This window comes from Panthera onca, chromosome F1 (genome assembly GCF_046562875.1).
Source record: "Panthera onca isolate mPanOnc1 chromosome F1, mPanOnc1 haplotype 2, whole genome shotgun sequence".
Lineage (NCBI taxonomy): Eukaryota > Metazoa > Chordata > Mammalia > Carnivora > Felidae > Panthera > Panthera onca.
Genome location: NC_138355.1, coordinates 22,108,416 through 22,131,975, shown reverse-complemented (window position 1 = coordinate 22,131,975; position 23,560 = coordinate 22,108,416). Strand labels below are relative to the sequence as shown.

Below are 23,560 nucleotides of genomic sequence, written 5' to 3'. Positions count from 1 at the left end.
TCTGTTTCCCACAGCAGTTCTCCTGGGGAGCATGCTGAATTCTGGGAAAACACTTACGTGAATGGCACAGTGGTTTGTCTGTCTCATGATCCACTTCCTTAAAATTAAAGCCATTTTTTAAAAATTTTTTTAATTTTCTTTATTTCTGAGAGGCAGAGAGAGACAGAGTGCGTGTGGGGGAGGGGCAGAGAGAGAGGGACACACAGAATCTGAAGCAGGTCCCAGGCTCTGAGCTATTAGCACAGAGCCTGATGCGGGGCCCAAATTCAGGAACCATGAGATCATGACCTGAGCCGAAGTCGGATGCTCAACCGACTGAGCCACCCAGGCTTCCCATAAAGCCATTTTTTAATTTTCTGCCAACGAAGCAGGGGTTCATATGTTGTCCAGGGAAGCCTTCTTTGTTATTTGTGTTCACAGGATGTTCCAAGTTAGAACATGACCTAAGACTTCAGATAAATGAAAATGGTTCCTCCTGACAAAAAGGTTGGAGTTTTTAATAGATGTTAAGAGTGGCATCAGCCTTCTGTGGCTGTGGCAGGGGGTGCTAGATGGGGATGGGAGTGTCCTCATAGTCTAGAAGACAGGGCTCTCTCATCCTCACCTTTTCAGTTTCAATCCCACTTTCCTGTAGGCAAAACCCCACTCCTGTGAGGCGAGCCTCCCCACTGCCTCCCCTCCCACCACACTAGGTGGTTTCCCACCTTTGTGATTTTATTCACACCATTCTCCTGCCCCAGTGTTCTTTCCCAGCCACCCCAGTTATGTGGCAGGTACTGTCTGGGTGCTGTGAAATATATAAAAATGTCTTCCTTTATGCCCCTTTGCATTTAAGTAAATAGACACTACTAACAAGTAAGATGTCAGTGATGACAATAATAGGTGATAAGAGTTACAGAGAAAGATAACAGGTGGGTATTAGAGAGTCATGGGGGAGAGGGCTGCAATGTTAATTAGGATGTTCTGGGAATGTTTCACTGAGAAGATGCCATTTGAACAATGACCTGAAGGAGGTAAGGGTGAGCCCGACAGTCACCTGAGAATTCAGTGAGTATACCAGGTATGTTTGGAGAATATTAAGAGCCTCTGTGTGATTGAAATGGAGTGAAGGGGTGGGGGGGCGTGTTGAAGGAAAGTAGTAGTAAATGAAGGCAGTGAGACAAGAAGCCCGAAGAGTGACATGTCTGACTTAAGTTTTAATTGGACCTTCCTAACTACTGTGTGGAAAATAGTCTGTAGTGGGGGCAAACCCGAAAGTGGGGAAACTAATTAGGAGGCAATTACAGTTATCCAGGTGGGAGATGATGGGTTTGGTCAAGAGATAGTGATGGATACAAGAAGTAGTAGTCAGGTTCTGTATGTATTTTGTAGGTAGAGCTGATAGAATTTGGATGGGAGTATAAAAGAATAAACAGGGATGACTCCAAGATTTATAGATCTGCAAGGTGAGTATCTGTCCTTCAAGGGCCAGCTCCAGCTGCCACTACTCTAGCAAGACTTCATCGAACACTTCAGAAATCTCTCTGTCTTCTAAACAAATATCATTTATGGGCCATTTATCAAATACTGCTCTGAGCTAAGAGCTTTTCCTTTTTCATGCTTTTATGTCTCTTCTTCGCAACAAGTTTGTAAACTGTTAAAGAGCTGAAGCTGTGTCTGATGCTTCTCAGCCTCTCCCAAAGTTCAAGAAGTAGTGTCTAGCACAAAAGGAATACAAGTTGCCTTCTAATTATGAATTGCTATAGGATTGTGGAGTCTTAGTATTCCTATCCAACAGGCATGTCACAGCCACAGGGTGTGTGTGTGCGTGTGTGCGCGTGCAGAATCCAGGGACCAGACACAAGTGGAGTGGAGTCAGGGTAGTGCAGGTGCACTGGCTAGACCAGCCTCTCACAGTAGAAGGTATGCTGTCCTCTTCATACCAGACTGCACCCCGGTGTAATCCACATGGTATGGTATTAACGAGAGAACTTTCCAGCCATGGTAAATGAAAAATATAAAAATAAAATGGCTCTAAGCAAGGGCTGGAGTGATCTCTAGCTTCTCTTAGTTCTAATATTCAAAGTGGTTCAAAAGTTCTATTTACACTAAGTGAGTCCTCTAAAACTTTTGGTCCGAAACCATTTTTTTAAGTTACTATTTATTATCTTGAAACCTTGTGGAATGTGTGTGTGTGTGTGTGTGTGTGTGTGTGTACACATGCACACGCACATGTGTAGTTAGGCTTCAAGACTGATTGGTCATTCTGAATTCTAAATAGCCAGAAAAGGAGGCAGATGGATGAAGCTCCAGGAGGTGAGAGATATGTGACTGCTTAGTCAGTTTTTGTCAATTGGTTGATAAATGACCCTCAGGACTAGGAAGTGAGATCCCAGTCTCAGAGTCAACTGAGAGGCCTAGAAAAAGGAGAGTCTCCTTGTGAGCTCTTCAGCTTCTAGACTAGTGTTTTTCATCCTCTGGATTGAGATATAGTAGTGGGTTATGAGATCAATTTAGTGGGCTGCAACCAGCATTTTTAAAAATTGGAATAAAACAGACAATAAAATATCAAAGTGTCTTCATGAATGATGGTTTTATTTTGGGAAACTTTGTTTTAGTGTTGTGTATTTATGGATGTGTGTGTGTATGTCCTAAATAACAATGTAGAATCTATTTCAAATAAGCTTAAAATACATTTTAAAAAAGGGAAACCACTATTCAAGACAATTTGGAGGCAAGTGAAAGATCTAATTTAGAGGGAGACCCTTCACTCTTTGAGCCCCTTCCCCCAGTGACCAGCACACTGAGTCCTGGGTTTTCCAGGAGGTAGCCAGCCACGTGGTCTACACTCACACATGAATCTCTTAAAGGGAATTAGTGCTGTCTACAGTCACAGGTAACACACACACATGTGCCAGCACATATGCACACCTTCACTTGGAAGAGCCCCCCCGCCCAGCTCTGGGAGACATCCCTAAGCCCTGGTAGATTCTTAGAATTCAGCATTCATCCAAGGATGAAATTCAGGAAAAGGGGGCTGTCGGTTTCTTGCCTGAAGCTGCCTCTAAAGCTTCATTAAAGAGGTCTCTCCTCTTTCCTCCCTACACATGCTACTGTTTGCTGGAGCCACACATGAGCCCTTATTTAGCATGCACTTCTAAGCAAGGAGCATTGACTTCCTCTTAATTGAGGCATAATAATTAGAGCATTAGCACATTAGGAGGGTGAGACAGCATGTTTAGCTTTTGTGATTAATTATCTGAGGATTGTAATAAGTTGTTAAGACATTAATTATGCTGGCATGTTTACTGCGCTAGGTTGCACAGGCAATGCTTTGCCATGGCAAGTTGTAACATGTCTAAGGAGGTAGCCGTGATGGGAGGCACAAGTGGGTTGGGTCACCTACGTGTGTCTGTGGAGCACTGCAGCCCTGTCTGAGAGAGCTGGAGTCAATGCCTGCTTATCTTCCTGGTCGTGTGTGGACTCAAGATGTAGAGGAATTAGCTTTTCTTTTAATGCTGACTCAGTGAAACGAAGACACTTGAGCTCTCCAAGTTCAAAGCTTTTCAACCCTAGAGGTCAGTAAAAACGTAAAATATGTCCTACTCTAGACAAATACAGGCTTGTGGGTCTTCCCCTCAGGCACAAGAATGCATCTGTCTGTTGTGTTGGTGGGCAGCCTGTCCTAGGGAAGAAGAGATACCAGTGGGGAGAACCCTGGGCTCCCGAGCTGGGCAGGAGCAAGGAGGGAGGTCCTGGAACCTCTGGACAGAAGCATGAGAGAGAAGGCACTGTCTGTGCTCTTTCCGATGTCATGGGGTGGGACCACCTGTGCTGGAAAGGCATAACCATAGGCTGGGTGTGCAGAGCATGATGGAGGCAGACAACGGTACTTCTAACTTAAAGAGGTAACAGAAACTTACTACTGGAGAGATCATTTACTAGTCGATTGTTTCAGGCTCTTTATGTAGACTTTCCTAGGAAGTCGTTACTTGTTCTTGCTGAGAGGGGAGGTCAGCGAGAGAAGCCCAGGAGGTGCGTAGAATGCACATGTTGATCTAATGTTAAATGAAGCCACCACCAGGCTGTATAACTACACTCATGTTCAGCTTAGGTGAGTGGACTAGTGGGAAGTGTGGCTTTAAAGGTAAATAGCTGATACATTTCTTCAAGATTATTTTGTTTAATGTTATAAATGCCACATTTGTAAAAAATCAGCAAAGATTAGAAATAAGATTTTATTTAATCTCTATTACTCTGCCTTGAATGGTTATTTATATTGTAATAAACATGTGTAGTTGCCAAAGGATGTAGTGCTCTTCCTAAAACTGTCTACATAACACACTCATATTAACTCCCCATTAATTTTCTCATTTCCCCATTTATTTAGCAATTTGAAAGTTCTAAATAATTAGTTTTGTTCTTAAAATTAACAGCTTTCACAATCACCATTAATTTTTGAGGCATTTTAGCCTTGCAGTAATAAATGTATATTTAAACCATAACTGACTGATAGAGTTTCAACACATAAAGCACATAAGGAGATGTTCATTTCAAAGTCCGTGTGCAATGCTTTCATATATTTGAAAGTGAATACCCAGATATTAACAATAAATTCGAATGACATGGCTTTTTTTTTCTTTAAAGGAATAATCGTGAATAGATAAGCTGGTGAACTAGGTGATCACACACTCAGTGATCACACATACTTTCATGGGTCCTGGAAATTATGTTGAAGCGGGCCTTTGCCTATTTAGCCTTCCAATGGCCATAATCAAACAGAAGAAGAGATTTTGGCCAAGCCCCAGGTCTGAAGGCTGACTTTGGTATATCCCAGTCTAATTTATGAAAATGCGAAGGCAGCTTCTGCATAGGGTAAATTACCTTCATCAGGAGTTTGGGGCCGGTGTCTTTAGGGCAGGGTTGAGAAGGCGTCATTTAAACAGAAAGACCGATGTCCAAGACCACAGCGGGAGTCAGGGTGGAACCTGGACAGGAGCTGCTCACCCCTGCCGCCATCTTGTATCTCTGTATCCAGCCTAGTCGGGCCTGCGGAAGGAAGCAGGGGAGGGTGATTTGGCAGCCTGAGCTGGAACTGGTGGGAATCACCAGCTTTCAGAGCCCCAAGGAGGCCTGTGGCCTGGAAATGTGGGGAGGTGTGAGCAGAGCCCTGGTACCCCCTCACACAGAGAGTTCCTTTCTCAGCTCCCTTTAAGAATGTTCTAAATTCAGAGCAAGTCTTTCTGAGCCTTTTTACCTTGGAGTTCTTAGGGTCTGCCCTGCCAGGCTGGGCCAGAGAGAGACCTTTTAGACTCCAGAACATACCCCTGACCTGCAGGTGGAGGCCTAATGGGTTTCAGATGCTACAGAGCATACAGTCTTTCTCAGCTCAGAGCTTTCCCCCTCACTTTCCTGCTCTTTCTCACTGCCTCATTCTGCTCAGAGCAAGGTGTAGTTTGCTGATATCCCACTAGACTGTTACTAGAGCTTCGAAGTTGGAAGTTATCGTGACTAAATACATTTCAAGTCTTCCACACATATCTGAGTACAGCAAACATTAAAAATTAATGCCTCTAATAATAAAACCCAGAATAACAATGCTGTTATTACTAATTGTAATTTATTGCAAACTGGTAGTGTGTTGAGTGCTCTGAAGACCATAAAGGTGAAAAACAGCCTTCTTTGTACAGGTGAGTGGGATGAATGATCTCCTCACTCCTGAGATTCCCTGCGCAAGGATACTTCCTTGCCCAGCTATCTCAGGAACACCTTCTTCCTGGTTGTAGGCCAAGGATGCCCCTCAACGGTGGGGGAAGAAGAAGGAAGTCTTTGAGCCATTTAAAGGGGGTGATGATAGGGGCACCTGGGTGGCTCAGTTGGTTAAAGCATCCCACTTCAGCTCAGGTCATGTGAGTTTGAGCTCCGCATCAGGCTCTGTGCTCACAGCTCAGAGCCTGGAGCCTGCTTCGGGTTTTGTTTCCCTCTCTCTCTGCCCCTCCCCAGCTAACTCTGTGATAGAGACTCTGTGTCTCTATCTCTCAAAAATAAACAAACATAAAAATTAAAAAATAAAAGGGGTGATGATAACCATTCCTTTTTGTGGTTCTGGGGGCTATGATTCACATGGCTGATAGCAGCTAGCATTCAGTACTATTATCTTTTCATATATGCTGTAAGTCTCTCTGCTTAAGTAATATCACTTGAGATTTAGACTGTTTTGTATCTTACAGTGCCTATTACAGAGTTTTAAATTTTTTTTAATGTTTGTTTATTTTTGAGACAGAGACAGAGAATGACAGGGGGAGGGGTAGAGAGAGAGGGAGACACAGAATCTGAAGCAGGCTCCAGGCTGTCAGCACAGAGCCCGATGTGGGACTCGAACTCGTCAACCATGAGATGACCTGAGCCAAAGTCACTCAACCGACTGAGCCACCCACGCGCTCTACAGTGTCTTAATGTACATTATTTTAAGAGATCTGAAAATGGAATTGTGTATGTGTGTGGGCAGGTCTTTTGCCCCTACTAAGTTATAATCTCTTTGAAGTTAAAGACAATGTCTTATTTATCTTTGTATCCACTGTTCTTAGCAGTGTCTTCTCTATTAACAGTTTTTTTTAATTAAAAAAATGTTTTTAGTGTTTATTTATTTTTGACAGAGAGAGAGAGCACGCGCGAGCCAGCAGGGTAGGGGCAGAGAGACAGAGACAGAATCTGAAACAGGCTCCAGGCTCCGAGCTGTCAGCACAGAGCCTGACGCCCAGCTTGAGCCCATGGACCACCATGAGATCATGACCTGAGCCGAAGTCAGACGCTTAACCTACTGAGCCACCCAGGTGCCCCCCACCTCCTTTTTAAAAATTTTATATAGAGAGAAGGTGTGAGCAGCAGAGGGGCACAGCAGGGCAGTGGGGGGGGGGGGGGTGGAGAGAGAGAGAGAGAGAGCGCGAGCCTTAAACAGCCTCTACGCTCAGCATGGAGCCTGACAGAGGCTCCACCTCACAACTGTGAGATCATGACCTAAGCCGAAATTAAGAGCTGAAAGCTCAACCGACTAAGCCACCCCGATGCCCCTCAACAAATATTAATCAGTTACATATTAAGCTGTGTTGACTTTTCTCCTAGCTCTGATACTCTTACACATTAATTAGATACGTGATTTTCTACTCATTCATTTATGAAATATAAGTTTTGCATTATACTAAGGTCTGTGCTAAGTGCCAAGGATACAGAGGCAAACCAGACAAGGCTGTACCCTCTTGGAACTTATTTTCTAGCAGGACAGATGATAATCGAATAAGCATGTGAACAGACAGGATGACTTCCAGCCGCGGTAAGTGCTGGCTGGTGAATTGTGAGTGAAGAGCAAGTGTGGGGGGGGGGGGTGTGGAGGACAAGGCTACTTCAAAGAGAGCAGTTGCAGAATGAGGGAATCCAGACTGTGGCTCCCTTGGTATCTGCTCTACTCCTGGCCCCGGGCCACATGTGCTCGACCCTCAGTGACCATCTGTGGAACTGCTTCGAATGGAATGGTGGAATGGAAGCCGCAGAGAGGACAGAAAGCGTGAGGACAGGCAGAGAGCCGAAGTCACTGCAAACTTGAGCATTTTAATGCTTTAAATAGGGTTCTGGTCAGGGGCTGTACGGCAGCCTCGTTCTTCATTTGAATTTACTCCCTGCAGAATTAATTGCGGAAGTCCTTCAGAAAGCAGCAGGGAAGTATTACTTGCCCAGAAAACATTCTGATTTAGTGTGAGGTTTGTGCTTATGACATATTTCTGAGAGGAGGAACCCGATTTTGTAGGCTTCATATTTCTTGCAGAGCCTATTAGAGTACTTAATTTATACACACACACTGATACATATGCGTACGTATATATATAGGTGTGTTTGCATGTGTTTCTGTGTGTTTGGTTGTTTGATTGGCTTGAGGTCTAGAACCAAAGAAGGAAAAGGATTTTTGGTTTCTGAAAGGCTGTACTCTCTGTCCCCTAAAAGAAGATGTGCCACAAGAATGTCAAAAGACAGTTTAAAAGGAGAAACACAGGATTATGCGTTCCTCCTGGTTATTGCATATAAATTGCTTCTTTGCCTGAAAGATCATGTTCCATGGGGACCAGCAAGTGACTGGCTTAATATTGTTGGTCCCTGTGCCACAGAGTGAATTGAGTTCTTCTCCCCAGTAGTGGGGTGATTGTGTTTAGAATGCCAAGCACAGGAGGTGGGCATTAATTAGGGCTAACAGCCTATAATTGGAGTTGCCTTTATTCCTCCTTCCATTCTCCGAGCCTGAGACTGTCAGAAGGCTCGTTTTCACTGAAGCGTCATAATTAACGCAGAACCTAATGTGAAAGGCAGATGAGGTTGAAGCCCAAAATAGCTCAGAGCTCCCCAAGGGTGTATGTGTGCAGAACTGTGGGGAACAGGCATGGGGAAAGAGGAGACTGGCATGTAGGTTGACCTCCAAATGTTTCCCTTTTAGAGAGGGAGTTTGGGGGTCAACACTGCCATCTCCCTTTTATATTCCTAAAAGAAGAACTCTAAACCCCTGAAATGTTCACGGATGGACTAGCATTTCAGAATCCTGGGCTACAGAAGTGGCAGGAACCATACCCAGTCAGTCTCAAATCCTCTGCTTTGCTTTGTTCTTGTTTGTAAGGGAAGATTTCCTCCCTCACGAGGCTGACATATTTTTGGGGTGGAAGCCCTGGGACCTGGGAAGCTGGGAAATGTAATAATGTCCGCAAAGCTATTGGAGTGCCTTGGAAGAAAATTCACGATATTTCTTTTATTAATGCCGGTCTCCCAATTCCCCTGAACTCTGAGAACCCATTTAAGTGATTACTTCGCGAGGAGCTAGTAGAAGAGCAAGGCTAATATATTTCTTCACTTGGCAGCGCCCACACAGCAAAGGACCCTGAGTGCACTTACCATCGCTGTCATCTTCTCACTCTTTCCCCCTTGGTCCTGCTTAGAACATAATGAACTAAACACCTGCCGTTTCTCTCCTAAGAAGATCAGATTTCATGAACTTTCCAGCAGGTAGCTTGTAGCACCCCTGGCACACATTTACACATATGTACTTAATTCTATGCCATTGGAGAACTGGGAGAAAGGTGGGATGGTGGGGGTGCCTCTGCCACACCGCTGTTCTGGGTCTCCAGTTAGGAGAGAAGGACAACAGGAAAAGAGAAGACTGTTGAATGCTCTAGGTTCTCTGCACCAGGCTTTCTTGGAGTTTTCAGACAACAAACCATTGGCTTAATTTCCATCCTGAGCCATTTATTGGAAGTGGATCCCTAAATATATGCAGTTTCCCTCTTCCCATCAAGGGGAGGCACCAGAGGAGGGTCACATGATGCTAGGTACAAAGAGAAGAAAGACCATGTTTGCTAGCTTGAGATGGGGATGATTGGCATGTTGGGGATATTGCCTTATTGCATTTGCTGCTACAGGGTGACTTTGGGAACCTCAAGCCATACAGCTCTTCTGGTGAAGATGGGAAATGAAACCCAGATTACTCACAGCCAGCTGCAGATTCACAAATGCTGGAGGCACCCACATGCAGAAACCAGCTGCCTTGTTTCTGTTGTGTGCTCATATGCCCTCGGGGGCTTAAAAAACTCTTTTAGGCAGTAATCTACTAAGTCATTACATTGCTTCATCAATAGATTTCTCTGGATTATTAGGGTTTTTATTCTCATGCTTGGCCATATTGGAAAAATTAGGGATAAATCGTTCTCCCCATCTCAGAGTAATCAGGCCCTGAATTATTATAGACATTGTTTTCTGATTTTTCAAACTTCTGCTGACATTTAGTAATTTACCTGGGCTGAAATGCTTGCAGGTGCAAATAATATGAGCCGAAGCCAGCCAGTGTATACTTCTTAAAGTTACTTGGGAAGAGTCACTGGGTAGCTGTGAGCATGAGCTTTGGAGCCGACTGGGGATCATACAGCCAGGGGGAGGAGCGGTGTTTAGCGGGCACACACTGGCTGATGTGGCCGTACTGAGCCTCTTCTGATGGGCGGGTACCTCGTGTTCTGGTTGTTTCGTTGCTTGAGTATCACATCCGCATGCAGCCTGCTCTTGTTTTGACAGTGGCACCGAGGTGTTTTGAAGGAAGGATGGTGTTGCTGTCCATATACTGAACCTTAAAAGCCTGGAGATACGTACCTTAAATATATACAGTGTTTGTTTTTTAAAAGAGGCTGGAGGTAAAACTCCAGATCTCTGCACTTTCTCCATGATAAATCTTTAGTGGGCTAGCATTCTTCACTACTCCCCCCCCCCCCCTTTTCTAAAATGTTTGAAAAGTTTTCCAAAATGTTAGAAGCTAGAGAAGCCTGTTTAGGTTGTTTTCAGGAAACCCCGAGTTTAAGAACAACTAGACACTAGGAAAGACACATGGGAAGAGATTAGCGGTTAGGGCAGTAAGCGGGCCAGCTGTGAAGGGCACTGAAAATTGTGCTGTAGTTGTACAGGAAGGAACACCAAGGACGTGAGTTAAAGCGTCAGCCCCATTGTTGAACTCCCCACGTGACCCTTTAAAAGTCCCATCAGCTCTTTGTTCTCAGTTTCTTAATCTGTCAGATGGGGAGAAGACCTCACTGAAAAGACTCAGGTTCTTCCCCCCTTTCCATTCTGCATCCTCAGACTGTCAGATGGTCTCCTGTCATGGATGTGAGAGGGTTGCGGCAGTTCCTAGTCTCACAGAATCATACACAGGTGACTGAAGGAGTCCACAGATTCTAAGTCGTCACGGGCTGTGAGTTGCACCATTACTTTATACACCACCACAAAAGAAATAGCACTGCCAGTTAGATTGTGACAAGCTGTTTATTGTCAGATGCATCCTGAGTTGTCCAATCAATGAAATACAGTACATTTTCCTAGTATCTTTGTGCTGTTTCAAAGGGGCATATGCACCCCCAATATTTGTAGCAGCACTACTGACAACAGTCACAGTATGGAAAGAGCCTAAATGTCCATCGACTGATGAACGGATAAAGAAGATGTGTATATATACAAATATATATATATACACACACACACATACACATACACATACAATGAAGTATTACTCAGTGATCAAAAAGAATGTAATCTTGCCATTTGCAACAACGTGGATGAAACTAGAGAGTATTATGGTAAGCAAAATAAGTCAAAGAAAGACAAATAGCTTGGGGCTTCACTCATATGTAGAGTTTAAGATACAAAACAGATGAATATAAGGGACGGGAAGCAAAAATAATACAAAAACAAAGAGGGAGACAAACCATAAGAGACTCTCAAGTACAGAGAACAAACTGAGGGTTGCTGGAGGGGAGGTGGGTGGAGGAATGGGCTAAATGGGTCATGGGCATTAAGGAGGGCGCTTGGAATGAGCACTGGGTGTTATGTGTAAGTGACGAATCAGTAAATTCTGTTCCTGAAATCATTATTACACTATATGTTAACTAACTTAACTTGGATTTACATAAAAAAGAAAAGAATGTCTCTAAAAACTTTTGCCATGCCACTCCTCTTCTAGCAGCAGACTTGCTGCATTCGAGCCCTGAAACTAATCCCTGCAAGTACCACTGTAGCTGCCTTGTTTTATGTTGGTCCTCCTATTCTCTTGCCTCCTGGGCCCTTGGGTGTTCACAGCTACAGCAGCAGCCTGGCCAGTCCATGTAAGCCCATGCCATTTTGCTGAGTCTCTGGCTTCTCCCACCATGTGTGCGCTTCGGTGAAGCACCATGCCCGCAGTTAACTGCTTACGGGCCAAACTCTTTGCAGTGGGAGACAGAGACTGGGAGAATGTAGATGAGTGCTTCTCTGTTCCGCCTGCGAGGGCATATTCTGGAAGTGTGGGTTTTTGATATAGCTTGTCTGGAGACATCTGGAGTGCCTCAGTAACTCCGTGTCTCTTTGTGAAATGGTGGCCACCATGGAAAAGCATCAACTTTTAGTTACTTCCCATTCTTCCTTGCGTCCCTTCCCTCCTCCTTCACCCTTTATGCCCTGGCATCACACCTCCCACTGACGTGATCACACGTAAGCCTTGCCCAACACCCTGTTTCTGGGGAAGCAGGCCGACACAACACCACAGTCACCTCCCACTAGTCAGGATTAGTCCTAGCTCCTTGGGAGAGGAGCGGACTTCAGAAGAAAACTGAGGCTTTCCCAACGTGGAACAGAGAAGACGTGGCTCTAGAGTGAATAATCAACAGTGTTTGATTAGCGCCTGCCCTGCTTTACTGAATTGTTTGAAACTTCAGTGAGATACTGAGTTTTGAAGGCACGTAGTCAACCATAAAATAACATAAAAATGCAGAGTTGTCCTTGGACTTATGACTATTCACAAGTTCTAGAGCATCCCCATTAATTTACTCATTTAACAAGAATTATTTAAGGAGCACCTGCTATTTGCCAGTCATGTGGCTGGCATAGAGAATACCAGAGTTTCTGCCCTCCAGGAGCTTCTTGTCTATAGGTGAAATGAGCAAATAAACTCCGTGTGATTACAGTTTTCTAGAGGGAACTAGAGGGTGTGTTGTAAGTACCTAGCTTTGGGGAATCAGAACTTCCTGGGCAAAATGATACATTAGCTAAGAGCTGGAGGATGAGTAGGGGGAAATGTGGTTGGGGGTGGAGCGGTGTGATAAGTAGAAAGAAAAGCATATGCAAAGGAGAAGAGGTAAGAGAGGGCTTGCTGTTAACTCCTTTTTGGCTAGAATGCTAAGTGCTGGTTTACAAAAGCATGGATACCAGAAAGTGTGGTTTGAATTGTGAAGGCAATGAAGAGCCGCTGAAATTTTTAAGAAGGCTGGTTTAAAAAAAATCTCTTCAGTGATGGTAGAATGAGTGGACTTTTGATGGGGAGGGAAGTGGGAAGCAAGGAAGCAGAGATACCACTATGTAATGAGGTATTTCCTTTTATTTGCTTAAATCAATTTTGAGTTTTTCTTGTTATGAGTATTTTTCATAATTTAAGATTTCATGAATATTGCAGACTCCACATATGTCCTTAATATCCCCATATATGTGTCCTAAAGGAGAGGTTAACATTTTCAAGAAAAGGGAAGGGATCTTCATGGCCTTTGCCCCACACAATCATCAGCTTAATGGCTCTTTTTTGTCTGTGCTGTTAGTTCTGATTAGATCTCGGGGGCACTAATGAGTGCAAGGTCAATAATGTGACTCCCCAGGAGAGCCAATTACCCCTGCAGAGACAAGAACCACAGACTGAATTTCTACACGTGGCTGGTCATCGCAGCCGTGAGCCACCGGTTACAAAGTGTACAAGGGGCATATCCACTAGTTGACTCTCTTGTCCATATTTTTACTTATTCATTCATTTGTTTATTTATTCTTTCCTTCCTCTCTGAATGAGCTCAGGCTTCCATAACAAAATACCATAGATTGGGTGGCTTAGATAATATGCATTCATCATCTCACCATTCTGGAGGCTGGAAGTTTAAGATCAGAGTACAGGCTGATTCAGTTCCTGGTGAGGGTTGCCTTCATGGTTTGTAGGTGGCTACCTGCCTCCTTTGTGCTCACATGACCTTTCCTCAGTGCACAGGAAGAGGGCGAGCAAGCTCTGTGGTGTCTCTTCTTATCAGGACACTCATCCCATCATGAAGGCCTCACCCTCATGATCTTATCTAAACCTCATTCCCAAAGTACCCTCTCCAGATATCATCCATCTTGGTTAGGGTTCAACATACGAATTTGGGGGGCATATAAGCATTCAATACAAAGCATTCAAGTACAATATTTGAAAGAATACAAATTCTTTCTCCCTTCAGTCATTTTTCCCCCATTTAACCTGCATGTATTAGATACGTTCTATGGATGAGCTACACTGTTAGGCACTACTGGTAAAAAATTAAACTAGTATAGACCTTGCTTCAAAGAGGTCTAGTGGAGAAAGAGGAGAGAAAATAAAAGATGCCGGTGTGGTGTGAGTGCTGAACAAGAGTTGTGCATGAAGTGCTGTGAAAGTACAGAGCAGAAATATAAACCTACATAAACCTAATAACTTTGTGGTAGAAAGCAGAGAGATGAAGGGAAAGGGGTGGGAGGTGGCATATTTTTGAGGAGAGAGTGTTAGGAAGGAAACTCTCCGAAGGAGAAGAGATGCTTGAGCAGAGTGTTAAAGCAAAGGAGACATCAGCCTGGCTGGGGTATTGGAGGTGGGGTTGGGTTTCGTACTCCAGTGAGAGGGGCCCTTCAGGAAAAGTACTAAGGTATGTGACAGCATGGTGTGTGTAGGGAACAGCAAGCTTATTACCATGAAAGGAGACACCTGGGTGACTGTGGGGACAGTCAACAGATGAGGCCAGGAAAGTGGGCAAAAAAGCACATCATGAGGGGCGCCTGGGTGGCTCAGTCGGTTGAGCGTCCGACTTCGGCTCAGGTCACGATCTCGCGGTCCGTGAGTTCGAGCCCCGCGTCGGGCTCTGGGCTGATGGCTCAGAGCCTGGAGCCTGTTTCCGATTCTGTGTCTCCTTCTCTCTCTGCCCCTCCCCCGTTCATGCTCTGTCTCTCTCTGTCTCAAAAATAAATAAACGTTAAAAAAAAAAATTAAAAAAAAAAAGCACATCATGAGAATCCCCCTATGGCATGGTGTGAAGTTTAAATTTATCTTGAAGACGTTAAGAGGCTCTGAAGGTTTTAAACAGGAGAATGACATACAGATTTGCATTTTTGGAATGTGAGTGGATTTAGGCATGTGGAGGGTGTTTGGATAAAGTTAATGGGGCGCCTGGTTGGCTCAGTCAGTTAAGCATCTGACTCTTGATTTCAGCTCTCAGGTCCTGATCTCACGGTTTGTGGGTTCAAGCCCCACGTTGGGCTCTGTGCTGACAGCTCAGAGCCTGGAGCCTGCTTCGAATTCTTTGTCTCCCTCTCTCTCTGCCCCTCCCTCCCTCTCTTCCTCCTTCTCTTTCTTTCAAATAAATAAATGTTAAAAGCTTTAAAGAAAAAAAAAGGAAAGGCAATTACAGTGGTGTTTATGTGTGAATCTCCTCTTGGTGTTGCTTGTCCTGTTCATGGAGGATCAGTAGCAGTATCGATTTTGCCCATGCGGGATGTCACATACAGATAGAGAATTAAAACTACTGTGGTTTGGTTAAAGAAAGTAATGAATATAGACAGTGTTCAAGAGAAGATGCTCACTCTATGTAGGGGATAGTTTCTAAAGACTTGGTGACTAAGGAAATTTTTGAATTCTCTAGTAAAATGTTCACCTCCTTTTAGCCCCTTATTTATCTAGCATATTTTTTTTCTTTAGTTGCCAAGATGAATAATATCAAGCATTCTGAAATAATACTATCTCTAGGTTTGGGAAAGAGCCTCATTTCCCTATGTCAGAGAGAGCCTGGCTTGTCACTGTATATGGTGACTAATGTTATACGGTCAGAACTGTGAGCAATGGTGATGGCATGGTCTTAAAAGTTTTCTTCTGATCTTGAATTGTGGAATCGAGAAATAAATGGGGATATTATTAGATTTTCTAAAATTTCCCAAGAAGTTTCTATTTTGGATTCATAAAAGTAATGTGACATAATTCAAAGCTTCCTATCTTTTTCAAGTGAACATTTATTCAATGGAATTTACTACCGTGCAGATAGTATGGTAGTAAATGATATTTCCTCATGTTGTTCAAAAAGAAAAAAAAAATATGCTGTTCACTCATCCCACCCTCCCTGAATAGAGGAAGAACATTTAATCTGCATGTCACTTTCTTTTGCCAGAAGTCAGTAACCCCCAGTATTTTTAGCTCCTTTTGAAAGTCCATTAGTAATGTTGCCTTTTTTTTTTTTTTTTTTGGAGACCTTTCCTGCCTTATGTACTGACATCAGCGTATTTCTGGTTTTCCGCTTGGACCTGTGGAAGAGTGTCTGGGTCTGTTCCTCTTTCATTCGCCTTCCTGTTCATAAACCCTAACTAGATTTTCTTAAATCTCTTCCTGTCTTTCTACTTTTTATTCAGTAAGTCTTGTTCTTGTTTATATCCTCTCTTAATGGTAGAGTTGTTTCTAGAAGATACATCATTCCAAAGAGCCGCCCACATGTGTCTCAGATTCAGGCTCCCACACCTGTTTTCTCTTCACCAATTATGTGACCACCTCTCAGAGGTGGGACGAGAGAGCTGTACTGAAACACAGAATTTGTAGGCACATAGTGATGAATGCTGGATTCAAAAGAGCTATAATTCTGCTTGCCAGTGTGATTGCCTGATTTTAAATCCAGGCAGATCATAGGGTGAAAACAACTTCCAGTGGAAATGTCTTAATAGTTTGTTTATTAAACATTTAAGGGGAACCTAAAAACTTAACATAGAATGAATGGTGGCACTTCGATTTGAAATTAGGGTTTAGTGTTTGTGGAGTGAGATCAGAGAGAAGCAAAAACGGAGTGGCTCTCACTCCAGGGTGTTCACTTGCTGTGTCTTCTGGAAGAGAGGTGATACTCATTAGGTGCAGGCATACCCCGTGTATATTGGCATTACAGAGTTAAAAAGCAAAGCCCTACGCCTGTTGGGATGAGTACCGGGTGTTGTATGGAAACCAATTTGACAATAAATGTCATATTAAAAAAAAAGAATAAAAAAAATAAAACTCGCCCATTCCAATAAAAAAAAGCCCCAGTTATACATCAATAAAGCGAAATAAGACTACATTTTATCACACGCTAGCTCTTCAATCTGTAGCTGAGGACATTTATTATGTGAGGCAGGAATAGCCACAGATGACCAGGCATTGCAGTAATGAGAGTTTTTCCAGGCAGTCCAGAAAATATTTATTCCTCATCTAGAATCGTGAAAGGCTTAGAGCAAAACAAAGCAAAACTACTCTCTTGTGGAGGAGGAGGGGGCATTTGATGAATTATACAGGCACAGTCACATGGCCCCTTAGCCTGCATTGCCAGTATGTGTGCTGTGGCAAGTAAGAGGTGGAATCAGGAGCAGAAGCGCAATGGAAGTGGGCGCAGTCTTCACGAGCTGATGGGGGAGCTGCCTCCAGACGGGGGGGGGATTGTCAGCACAGTACAGTTTCAGTACTGGAGGGCTTTTTTTTTTCCTTTTCAAAGACTGACTTCGTTATCTCCTTCAAAATATATGATGAACTTTAGATGATCCCGCTCATATACAAATATTAGGAGGAAAACATGTTCCAAAGAAATGTTAATTTTAAAGAATTATTTGCTTTGTAAAATTTTTCTACCATAGCTTGATTCTATTTGGTGAAGCAGAATTTACATCATGTGACATTTACAAATTTTAAGCATTCATTTTCCTGAATTTTGATAAATACACGTCACGTCGCTTTCATCACCAACAAAATTCTCCCATGCTGATTCTAGTCAGTTCCCACGTCCACCTTGCAACCAGCAACCTCATCCCATCACACAGCCTGGTCGTGCCTGTTCTTGAGAATTCTATAAGTGGAATCATACACTAGGGCCACTGTTTTCTTTCTGGTTTTACACAAGGCAGTGTTTTAATACTAATCCATGTTGTTGTGTGTTTCAGTAGTTTATGCTTTTCATAATGGGTAATATTCCATTATGTGGATAAATTAAAATAAACTTATTCTCTTGCGTAGGGACATTGAGATTTTTCTAATTTTTGGTTATTGTGAATAGAGCCCCTATAAATATACAAGTATTTTTATGGGCATACATTTTCATTTATTTTGGTTACATATATAACAATGGAACTATTAGATACAGGTATGTGCGTATTTAAATTTTTAAGAAAGTGGGGTGCCTGAGTGGTTTAGTCACTTAAGCATTTGACTCTTGGTTTCTGCTCAGGTCATGATCTCACGATTTGTGAGATCAGTCCCCACATCAGGCTCTGTACTGAGTGCAGAACCTACTTGGGATTCTCTCTCCCTCTCCCTCTCCCTCTCCCTCTCCCTCTCCCTCTCCCTCTCCCTCCCTCCCCCTCTTTCCCCTGCTCACACTCACTCTCTTAAAATAAATAAATAAAAATAAATTTGTAAGGAACTGGCAAACACTTTTCTTGAAGTTACTATTTTCTCCTTCTGCCAGCAACAGTGCATGAGAATTCCACTTGCTTCACATTCTCAGCTCAGTAGGTATTGTCTGTCATTTTAATTTTAGCTCTTTCAGTGGGTTTGAAATAGTAAGTGGTATTTCGTCCTTTTAACTTATAATTCTCTGATAATGGTTTTGAACACCTATTTACATACTTCTGTGCTATTTCTGTGTTATATTGTGTCCTCATACCTTTGTGTGTAGGTGACATGTCCGTTCAAGTCTACAGTCTACTTTGTAATGGGGTTGTTTATCTTTGTATTATTAGTTTATAGGAATTCTTTATATATTCTGGATACAAATTCTCTGTCAGCTCTGTGTGTAGCAAATATTTTCTACCAGATGGCGACATGCCTGTCTTATTTTCTTTGTACTTTCTTAACAGTTCGTATACATGATTCTTTTTTTTCCTATAATCTATTTATTTTTTATAAATTTTATAGCCAAGTTAGCACATAGTGCAACAGTGTTTTCAGGAGTAGATTCCTTAAACCCCTTACCCATTTTAGATCATCCCCTCTCCCACAACCTGTCCAGTCACCCTCTGTTTGTTCTCTATATTTTGAGTCTCTTATGTTTTGTCCCCCTCCCTGTTTTTATATTATTTTTGCTTCCCTTCCCTTATGTTCATCTGTTTTGTATCTTCAAGTCTTCATATGAGTGAAGTCATATGAGGATCTCTTTTGCACTGCTGGTGGAAATGCAAGCTGGTGCAGCCACTCTGGAAAACAGTATGGAGGTTCCTCAAAAAATTAAAAATAGAACTACCCTGTGACCGAGCAATTGCACTACTAGGTATTTATCCAAGTGATACAGGTATGCTGTTTCGAAGGGACACATGCACCCCCATGTTTCTAGCAGCACTATCGACAATAGCCAGAGTATGGAAAGAGCCCAAATGTCCATCAACAGATGATGGATAAAGAAGATGTGGTGTGTGTGTGTGTGTGTGTGTGTGTGTGTGTGTGTGTGTGTGTATGTATATATGTATATATGTGTGTGTGTATATATATATATATATATACACACATATATATGTATATGTATACATACATGTATATGTATATATATATATATATATATATATATATATATATATATATATATGTATATACACACACATGCACAATAGAGTGTAACTTGGCAATCAAAAAGAATGAAATCTTGCCATTTGCAACTATGTGGATGGAACTAGAGGGTATTATGCTGAGTGAAATTAGTCAGAGAAAGACAAATGTCATATGACTTCACTCTTATACAGAATTCTTTTTTTTTTTTTGCTTATACATGATTCTTAACAGTACTAGTGCTTTATTTTGTTCCCTGTAAGAAATACTTGGCAACCACAAGTTTGTGAAGATATTCTTCTGTCTTTACCTTCTAGGATTTTTTTAGCTTTTATACACACACACACAGACACACACACACATATATGTATATATAATTTTGTTGAATTGTATTTTTGTGTATAGTGTGAAACAGGGATTGAAATGTTAGTATTTCTTAGATGTTATCCAGCTGGTCCATTCATATGTGTCAAAAAGACTTTTCTTCTCCCCTGTTGAATTATCTTGGCATCCTTGTCAAAAAATCAGTTGGAGTTACCATGGAGTTTCTCTGAGTTCTTCTCCATCCTGAGACTTCAGCAGGCCCTTCTCACCTGCACCTCAGAGGGAGACTTGTCTCCTGCTCTGACCCCAGCCTTTCCTCATATTCTACTGGAAAGGCCCATAGAAAAGACTGAGAAGTGGGTACAGACTCCCCTGGAGCCTGAGGCTTCCAGGAATCATTACTTGCCATACCCACCCTGAGCTTTAAAAATTTGAATTCAGCTCTTTGCCTCTTACTGTTTTGACAGCAGCTGCCTCCCCATGCGACCACTTCAGCAAGAATGCAAGCAACTCTGGGTCCCCTCTGAGGTCTTGGAACCTTTTGGATTTTATGTTACTATTTTTTTTAATGACTTCGGTTTTGATTTTGTGGATTAAGTAGCAGAAGCCACATGCCCAGTAAATTATTTATTTCAGATGTTGTATGTTATCTAGATTTTCTATTTGGTTTTCATTTTAGTTTTTATTGCTATTCTGAGATTTCCTCATTGGTTCACACGTTCCATCTTTTCCTTAATATCATTGTGCATAAGGTTAGCAGCTGTTTTAAGGTCTTTTTATACAGTTTCCAGCATCTGTTTCTATTGATTGCTTTGTCTCTAGATTAGTTACGTTTTCCTGCTTATTCATATGTCTAGTGATTTTTACATTTAATGAAAATTGATATAATGGGGGTTAAGTCTTCTGTCTTGCTATATATCCCATCTGTTCTTTGGTCCCCTTTTCTTTTACTCATTTCTTCTAGATTAATTCGGTAATATTTATTTTTTTAATGTTTATTTGTAAGAGAGAGAGAGAGAGAACGAGATCGAGTGGAGGAGGGGAAGAGAGAGAGGGAGACAGAGGATCCAAAGCAGGCTCTGTGCTGACAACAGGGAGCCCGATGGGGTGCTGGAACTCACGAAGCATGAGATCATGACCTGAACCAAAGTCAGACACTGAGCCACCCAGGTGCCCGAGTTCAGTAATATTTACAATTCCACGTTAGCTACTTATTTTGTTTTCTTTGGTTTGCTTCATTAGCTATAACTCTTTTCTTTTGTAGTCATTGCTTTAGGGTTAATAATATGCATTTTAAAGTACTTTCAAGTAATATTGTTTATTATGTCATATAGTGTAAGAGCCTTACAATGTTATACTTCCATTTTCCCTCCCCTATCCTTTTGATACAATTTTCATACATTTTAGTTCTACATATGTTATAAACTCAGCATACCGCTCTTATTTTTGCCTGTTAAATAATCCATTATCTTTTAAGGAAATTTTAAAATTAAGAAGTCTTTTTGTATGTATCTGTATATTTACCATTTCTAGAAATATTTCTTTTGTATAATTGCTGATTTCCATCTGGTATTTTCTTTCTTTCTTTTTTTCTTAAGTATTCATTAATTTATTTTGAGTGAGACAGAAAGAGAGAGATTGAGAGATTGTGCAAGCTGGGGAGGGGCAGAGAGAGATGGAGAGAGAGAATCCCAAGCAGGCTCTGGGCTGTCGGAGGCTCATCTCACGAACGATGAGATCATGACCTGAGCCTAAATCAAGAGTTGGATGCTTAACCAACTGAGCCACCCAGGTACCCCTGGTATTTTCTTTCTGATTGAAGCGCTATCATTAACAGTTTCTGCAGTGTTGATTTGCATAATAAATTCTTTCAGCTAACATTTGGCCGTTACATATGCAAAAATTTTTTTCTGTACTATGTGTCACTTCTTCAGGGACTCCTGTAATATGTAAATTGGATAGTTGAAGGTCCTTGATGCTGTTTCTTTTTCTTCTGCTCTGTGTTTACCTTTGGTGAGATTCTGTCGCTGTGTCTTTAAGTTTACTAATCTTTTCTTCTACTGAGTCTAAATGACTTTTAATACCTACCAGTGTACTTTGTCACCTCACACATTGTAGTTTTATCTCTAGAAGCACAGATTTGGTCTTTTTAATGCCTTCCTTATCTCTAACAGTTGTAACCTTTATTCTACATATTTGAACAAATGAAATATAGTTATAATAACTGCTAATGTTGTTGTCTACTAATTCTGTCATTCATGGCATTTATATATCTTTTTCCATTGATTTTATTTTTCTCTTCATTATGGGCTTTATTTTTTTTAACTTTTTTCACGTGTTATAATTTGTGGTTCGATGATTGCCATTTTGTATATTACCATGTTGGACTGCAGGATGATTTTATATTTTTATAAATGTTCCTGAGCTATGTTTTAAGACACAGTTAAGTTCCTTGAAAACCATTTAATTTCTTTTAGGTACACTTATCAGCTTTCTTGGGTGGCACCATAGAAGCTTTTATCTCGGCATGCCTTTCTACCACTACTACAATACCCTTGTGAATTGTGCAGTTTTTCTACTCTGGCAGTGGGAACATGGAATTCTTCTGACCATGTGTGAGCTCTGATATTTTTTTCCACTCTTTCTCTCGGGTGTTTCTTTCCCCAGCTTTGGGTAATTTTTTTATATGCATACTCTGAGAGTATTCAGCTGAAGACTTAAGGCAGTTCTCCCTCTTTAAGTGAAGATCTTTCCTCTTCAGTACATTGTCATTGGAACTCTGGTCACATTGGCCTTCCTGGTATCCTGTCTATATCTCTTCAACTCAGGGAAACTCCCTTGCCCTGCATTTTGGGAGCTAACTCCACGTAGTAAGGTGGGACGATTGTAATCCTCCCTCATTTGTCTCCCTTTTCTCATGCATCATTACCTTCTACTGCCTGATATTCTGTGTTTTGAAAACCATTGTTTTATATATTTTGCACATTTTAAAAATTGTTTTAAGTGAGAAGGTGGATCCAGTTCCTGTTACTCCATGTTGGCTCAAATGGAGGTATATTTTGATGTAATTTCACGTGCACAGAAAAGTTTCAAAAATACCTTAAGGTATTCTCATGTACCTTTTACTCATTTCCACCAGTCGTTTACATTTTGCCCATTTGCTTGCTCTTTCTTGGTGTCTCTCTTGGTGTCTCTCTTGGTGTCTCTCTCTCTTTCTCTATTTTTTCCTGAAAAAAAAGTTTTTGAGAGCAAGATCAAGACATCATGTCCCTTTATACTTAAATATGTCATTAAATATGTCAGTGTGCATATACTAAGGAAACAAGGGCATCCTCTTATGTAACTAGATTAGAGTTATAAAAACCAGGAAATTTGATATTAATACAATAATGTCATCTCATCCTTTTTATCAATTGTCCCAGTAATGTCCTGAATAGTAACTGATTGTTCCAGTCCAGGATCAAATCCAGGATCCTGAATTATATTCAGTTGTCACATCTCTTTAGTGTCTAATTTGGAACAGTTCTTCAGCCTTTCTTTGTGCTTTTTGACCTTGAAATTTTTGAAGACTTTCAGCCATCTGCTTTGTAGAATGTTCCTCAGTTTTGATTTGTCTGATGTTTCTTCATGATTAGATTCAGGATATGCATTTTTGGCAAGAATACTACTGAAGTGATAGTGTATTCTCCTCAGTGAATCTTATTAGGAGGCACATAATGTCAGTTTGCTCCCAAATTGGCTGTGTTAGCTTTGATGGCTTGGATAAAATGGTATTTTCTAAGTTTCTTTACTTAAAAAATTTCCCCTTTGTAATTAATAAGTAACTTCAGTGAAATATTTTAAAAATCTATGAATACACAACTATCATCAAACTTTTGCCTACCAGTTTTAGCATCCAGTAATAATTTTCTAATTCCACCAGTCTCCCTATGTTAATTAGTCGGATTTTACTATAAGGAAAACTTTCTTTGCTCTCCTATTGATATGTTTTTATGATGGAAGACTCTTAGATTTTTAGATTTTACTAATGTATTATATTATAATACATATGTAATAATATATATGTGTAACATATAGCACATTATATTCTTTATTTAATTAGATATTCATCCCAAGTTTGATGAGTGGAGAATCCCT

General features: G+C 41.5%; 1 protein-coding gene across 1 annotated transcript in view; it reads left to right on the top strand.

Moving 5' to 3' along the window:
* The window catches only part of LOC144614867 (uncharacterized), a 344,843-nt gene that overhangs the window by 82,792 nt on the left and 238,491 nt on the right, over positions 1 to 23,560 (top strand). The window lies entirely within an intron of this gene.